Genomic DNA, 7,146 nt, shown 5'->3' on the forward strand with positions numbered 1-7,146 from the left:
GGGGGGGACCTTAAACTGACAGACCTTGCCTTGTGCATAAAATCTAAATGAACTGAAGCAACTCTGTATAGAAGAGTGGGTCAAAGAAATGATCAAAGTTCCTCTAGTGACCACTTGAGAGGGACTAAAATATCTTTTACCTCTGTGATTAGTTTTAATTTGAATTCTTTCATGACTCATTTAAACTTTATAAAGCTTCAAGTTGAGGATGTGGCCGCTTTAACTGACTGGTAGAAGCAGTAATAGATGCCTATAGCTGCTCACCTCTACCTTTTCAAGTCACTGAACTGGACATATAGATTGTCTCTTTGTGGTTGCTGCTTATTAGAGCACAAACATCTTAGACCAACTTTGTGCTCCAATTTTGGCGATTGGCATCCAAGTCCATGCAAATGCACCCATGCAGTTTGAGCTTTCGAACTAAGCTTGGAAGTGTTAGCAGTTCATCCTTTTATCCAAATATGGTCACTTCTGGTTCCAAAGTAGCTAACGTGATGGCAGCCAAAATGCTAACGTTAAGAGTTCAAAATGCAGAGTCAAAAAACAACTGAATGACCCCAGTGGTGGTTATGTCTATCTTTTATAATAACGTTTCTGATTAACAGTCTATTAACAGCTGTTGGTGCTTTGTCAGCACATTGTAGAACAGAACAGACAAGACAGACACACCTGATGAACTTCCACTCTAAAGAGTTGTATCTGCTGGTAGTTGGCACTACGTGATCAAAACGTTAAGAACTTAGAATATTGTGGAGATAAATGTCCCTAAGAGAGAAAAACAACCCTTTCGTATGACTGAATTTTATTTTTGCAAAGATATTGATTCAGTAAGGTGTCTTTTTATTCAAGACTTTAATACTCTTTCTGCCTTTGTTCTGTTTTCTTAGCCTGACCGAGGTTTTAAGTTCTCTTCCTATTAAAACAGTGTTCTTCCTCCCTACCATTGCCAGCAGGGGACCATCCAATTCGTGTGGTCTTTCCACAGTGTATTTTATGTCCTTTCTTCCTCCCCTAGCCCCAACTGGTCATGGAAGATGCCTTTCCCTTCCTGAGCCTGATTCTGGTGCAGGTTTTCTTTTAAAAGCGTATTTTTCCTTTCCACTGTCACCAAGTGCTTACTCTTAGTGGAATGATAGCTTGTTGGGTTTTCTCTCTATTATTTCAGGGTCTTTACCTTACATTATAAAGCACCTTGAGATGACTGTTCTTGTGATTTGTTGCTATATAAATAAAACTAAACTGAACTGAACAGAATTATAACAAATAACCTTGTGATGTAAAGCACCTTACGATGACAGTTCATTTGTAATAGCACTACACATAAACCCAAATTAAACTGTACACTCTGTAGCTGTAATTAAACAACAAATAATTACAACTTTCTACAACAGCAAAATCAAAATTAGACTCAGCCATCAAGACGAGAAAAAAAGCTGTTGATTTAAGGTAAAAATGTGGGGAGTAGCTTGAGTTTTATATTCATGATTTATTTGTTCTCCTTCTCTCTGTATTTGGTGAAAGCTGTCACATCAGCTTCCATTCAGCATCTTAATGCTTGTTGGATTTCTGTTGCTTTCTTTTCCAAACTTCTGCCACTTGCAGTAAAATGTCAACTTTTCCCAGAACTTAAAAAAAAAAGAGAAAAAAAAAGCCTTACTTAACTTGACAGCAACACATTTTGGTTCCTGTTTACATAAAACGGTTTGGAAAGGACTTTGCGTTGCCAGACAGTTGTGGACTTTTCTCATCCCCGCTCCCTGCAGAGCAGCGTGTTGTCTTAAAGCTGAAGCTACTTACATGAAATATCACCAGCACTGGAGTAATGAGCTTTTTTCTTTCTTTTTTTTTTTTTTTAAACAGGATGGCAAAAAATATAAATACATTTCTTTAAAAAAAACCCACAACAACGGTGGCTCTCTGTTTTTTTGGAAGAAAACTCCGTAAACGTTCCTTGGAGTGGATGGGATGAGGAGATAACGAAACAGACGGGAGGTTTTACGCGCGACCAAAATCTGCTACGAGGAGCCAAGCAAAAGCAGAAACTACAGCAGAGGCCAGACGAGAAGGAGAAAACATGGGCCTCTTTCAAATCACAAAAAAACCCATACAATTAAAAAAAGAAATGGAGAAAGGCGGAGGATTAAAACTCACCCCCTTCTTTTTTTCTTCTTCTTTTTTTTTTTTACTAACGAAGAAAGTCTGGGGTTGTTGAGGACAAATCTTACAAAGAATAATAAAAAAAAGTGCACCTTATGAAACATATGGACACTTGGCACATTTTTTGGCACCCTCTTAATAGTTCCACTCCCAAAGTCAGATTCTGTGGTTTTCAAGTGCCGCTGCTGCATATGGAAGTGTTAAACTTTTTGTCACCTTTAATTGACATCATATTGTGTCGGCTGAACTTTTGAAACATCGTGGTAAACACTTTTCCCCCTGCCGCTATGCTACGCTAAGCTACGAATCGACCCGAGCGAAAGAAGGAGTGGAGGAGCCTGATCATCCAGGAAGGTTTTTTTTTTTTTTTTTTTTAAATTTGGGGTGCTTTTCCTCTGTGAGGAAAGTAGCTCGCGGTAATGCAAGAGACTTTGGGAAGGAAAAGGAGAAGCTAAGTGCACTGAAACGGCATACGACATCAAAATTTATACTGTGTGTGAAATGGAATGAGTTATCAAAAAAATAAAGCTCGAATTAGGTAGGTTGACTCTCCCTTCTGGGCAGATCTTTGTAGCATGACAGCGGGAAGCAGAAGAAGAAGAAGAAGAAAACGTGGAGTGCAAAACTCTGGTTAGCAGCCGGCTCTCCCTTGGACATTGGTTTATAAAACGAGGGATGTGGGCGGAGTGACAAGACACATGATTGATTAATGACTTACTTTTCCACTTAAAGGCCACAGCTACTTTATGCTCGCGTTCATTTAACTTTAATTTATGAGGGAACGCTAAGGTAAGGTGGGATCGGCGCTCGTCGGCTCACTCAGGAGACAAGGTTGGTGTCAGGAGAGCTTTGGTTGTCTTGGTAGAGAAACTCTATCTCGAGCGTGTCTGTGTGTGAGTGTGGAAGGCTTCAGTCTGCGCGTTTGAGGCTGCGTCATAAATAATGCACTCCATCTAAAAAGGGAAGGCTCTCCAATTAATGCACAGACAAATGGGAAACTGTGAAAAAGACAAGTTTGCACATAGCAAAAATTCTCTTTTTTGTCCCTTCTCACCCCCTGTTGTGCAAAAGTAGTCGGCATCACCTCAAGGAAGTCCAAGAAAGACGCTAAATTCTGTTGAGTTTGGAGCCTTTTAAGCACCACTGTGCTACATTTTACTCTCTTATGTGTCTGATATCCAGTTTTGTGTCGACTGAAAATTTTGCCATGAATTCCTTTTGACACCAAACCACCTATAAGAAATCTTATTTTTTGAAAAACATGCCTCAGAGCCTCATTTTGATCACGTTTTGGCTTTTGCACGTCGCCATATGTTGTTGTTTACCTCCCCTCCCGTTTCCAACGTCTTTGCATTTCGTGATGCTTGAAAGTGAGAAATGTAAAAGGGACTGTTTGGTTAATTAAAGGTTAAAGAGATAAAAGTAACCCAGGCTCTCTGTGTTCATCTCCAGAGAAACCCTCATCGCTAAGCTGCTTTTTTCTTCGCTGATCAAACGAATTAAAAATAAAGATTTTTAAAGAGGTCAGATCATTTCATTTTACATATGCATGGCTTCCCTTACCCCATCCGTGAAGTACCTGAACACATCATGTTCCTCCTCGTGTGCTAAAAGCCCGGCGCTCAGGTGTGTGTATCCAGCTCAGCTGCGGGGAACAAAATACAAATGCATATTTTATGGGACAAAAACCTCAAAGCCAAACCTAGATATTAGTCACTTTAGTAATTAAAAATGTATATTGCTCTGCGCCGTCTCACACTGTGCATTATTAAAGACAGAATTTTCTCTCTTTTTTTTTTCCCCTCACAGCCCCCCTCTCCTCCTCCTTCAAACTTACATCGACTCAAAAGGACTTTTAATGCAAAACACTCCCTCGGAGTGGCTGCGCGCACTTCGCTCGACTCCTCCGGGTGACTTAGCAGACGTGTAGCAGATGAGGAAAAAAAAGAAAAAATACACGGGGAATTTGTATTGGAAAGAGTTCCTGCGCAGGTGCCTCAGACAGGGTGTATTGTAATTACAGCAAATCGCATTTGTTTTACGGGAATACAGCGCAGACACTCGAACGCAGCACAAATGATGGATGTGGATGTAGGTGAGCAGAATGTGGTTTGTAGTGTGTCAAAAACATGCCTTCATCACTACACAAGATGTGAAAAAAGGGCATGATGCTATCCTGATTAGTTTAATGAATAAATGCAAATCATCTCCTGGATATTTAAAAAATAAAAACTGTGTGTGATGACAGAGGTAATTAAAGTCTTTCTTCTGTGCTGTGGAGCCAGTGTTTATTAGTCACCCGAATCACTCAGAAGCTGTGAGAAATAATCGGAGGTTTTTATGAAACAACGCAGAATTTAGGGAGTTCTGCATTCCCAATGTTTCATCTGTTATAAGGTACACTCACAGAGTTAATAGGCATAGATGACCTCAACTGTGTAGAAATGATTACACTGGATTACACTGAGTGTATGGACAGGCTGAAGGGATATCAGGTGTGGTAGACACAGTTAACAAAAACCCTCTAAACTTAATGCCCCCCCCCTCTTTAAGAGCTCACTCTCTTCTGATTGGCTGCCCCTCACCTGGCTTCCACATACAAAGCCCATTTTATTTGGTCATGTTAAAAATGTGACAGACCTCGATCATCATTAATGTTTGGACAGCGGCCATTGGTAGTATAAATACTTTTTGCAAGGCAATGTGGGATACTCTGAGTCTACTATACACTGTAAAACATACAAACAAACAAAACCTGTAAAAATACAGTAAAATGTCTATTTTAAAATGGAGGAAGCATTTTTTAATTGAGTGATTGATTGATTTATTATACTTTATGGAATATGGTAATAACCGTTAAACGTTTGGAAGGCGTGACAAAAAAAATCCACTATATGGTGAGTTTCAGACACAACAAGTAAATCTCAAAACTTACTGGGATTTTTGTACTATTTTTGACACGTCAAAAATGCTGCTTAGTAAAGCATGACTAATCACATTAATTTGCTTTTACGTGTAAAAAATAGACCTACAGAATATCATTGTACTACAATATTTATATGTATATATTTTATGAAAATAAAGTATTCAAATATATATACAAAATAATATATCCTGCACAAAATGCATTTAAAAAATATATAAACTTGAAAATGAAGTAGATAGTGATCAAACACACAAAGACACACAAAATATAACAACGAATATAAAAATTGTGAATAATTAATAATAATTCTCAATAGGGAATTTTCTTTCTTTTCTTTAATCTTGGCTGTGATGGACTTCCGTACGTCCTACCTTCATTTGTAGTTTTAGTCACTTAATCTTTTTTTCTTTTTTTTTAATAATACATAAATAAATAATGCATAATATTTTTTTAATAATACAGTATACAATATAAAATATCCTCCACAAAATAAATTTAAAAATATTTAAAAAATTAAAATAAAGTGCATACTTATCCATGCATGCAAATACACAAAGACCCAAAAATATATTATTGATAGAATAATAATTAATAATAATTCTTAGTAACAAATATTCTTTTAAACTTTTCAGGTTGTAATCATCTTGCCCGTTTTGGGCTTCCGTACATCTACCTGCATTTATAGTTCCAGTGAATAATCCATTTTCATTCCACTGAATATTTCACAGGTGATTCATTGAATTGAAAAATGATAAAGTCTGACCAGATGAACCTGTGCTAACATTTTATTCACAGTCCAAACATTGACTTTAGGAAAACACAGATCCACTGAGGTTCATGTGCACTCTTACCACTGCACTTTAACTCTACTATATAGAATCTAATTACTTCATTACAGCAGGCTGCACGAAGCCCTTCCTATCTTTAATGTGTGTATTCAAATTAAAGTATGGAATTACAAGCTGCTAATGCCTTCAAAAAGACGACCAATTATGCATCAAAGTGAGCCGAGTGGCACCGATGCTCGCCGTGAATCCACTCTCACTTAACAAAGAGGAGGTGATAACGCTCGCGCGCGCGTGCACAGAGCGCACGTATAACTCAGTCACGAGACACACAGCAGTTACTTCTTTCATGGCGTCACATATTAGTCACAAGGAGTCTTCCACATAAAGTTTACCCTGCCTAATCTATTACCCTCTAAATGGGATTTTAATTGAATTGGCGTCAAAACGACAAACAATGACGCCTCTGTTGCAATTAATAAAATCACAGCGCAGAATCTATGAGGCTTGATATGAACCTCCATTCAAATTTAGTTCATTAATGTAAATGCAAGCCATTGAAAGAGGGTCCCAATATTTCAATCACCCCCCCTCCCCACTGATGATAGTTTGATTTTGAAAAGGGGGCCCAACAACAGAAAACAGAAAGAGAGGGCGCAAAGGAAGGGGGAGAGAAAAAGCTGTTCTGATAAAGATGAAAAGATCGTGATGACACCTTTTATTCAAGTTAAAATAATGAGGAGTACAGATGCACAAAGGCAGGAGAAAAAAAAGCTATGAATGCAGCAGAGGAATTGATGAAATCTTTCAAAAAAAAGTTAAAACTATTTTTCTTCTTGAACATTTTCTCGCAAATTGCAAATTACTGGTGGGTGAATTTTAATAAACTTGCACTCATCACTTTTAATGCAGAGAAATAAGTACTATTGCTGGTTTTACAAAGCAGTTACACTGTTTTTTTTTTTTTTTTTTTAAAATGAGAGCCCTTCTGCTACCAGTGGCTGAGTAAATACAATGAGGTGATTAAAAGGGGGGAATGCTTAAAGCGCGGTGCTAATTAAATGGGTATGCTAATGTTGTCATACTTAGCAGATGGAAGAAGAATCACTTAAGTGTAATGCACATGTTATGGTATTTTCGACATGACATGGAGGCCCCTCGTGGGATCGCTCTCTGCCGTCACGTCGTGTTTCACAACTACTGCAAACAGCACGTGTACACACACACACACACACACACACACACACACACACACACACACACACACACACACACACA

Source organism: Haplochromis burtoni, unplaced genomic scaffold, assembly GCF_018398535.1.
Source record: "Haplochromis burtoni strain Fernald_Lab_line unplaced genomic scaffold, NCSU_Asbu1 Contig_39, whole genome shotgun sequence".
NCBI lineage: Eukaryota > Metazoa > Chordata > Actinopteri > Cichliformes > Cichlidae > Haplochromis > Haplochromis burtoni.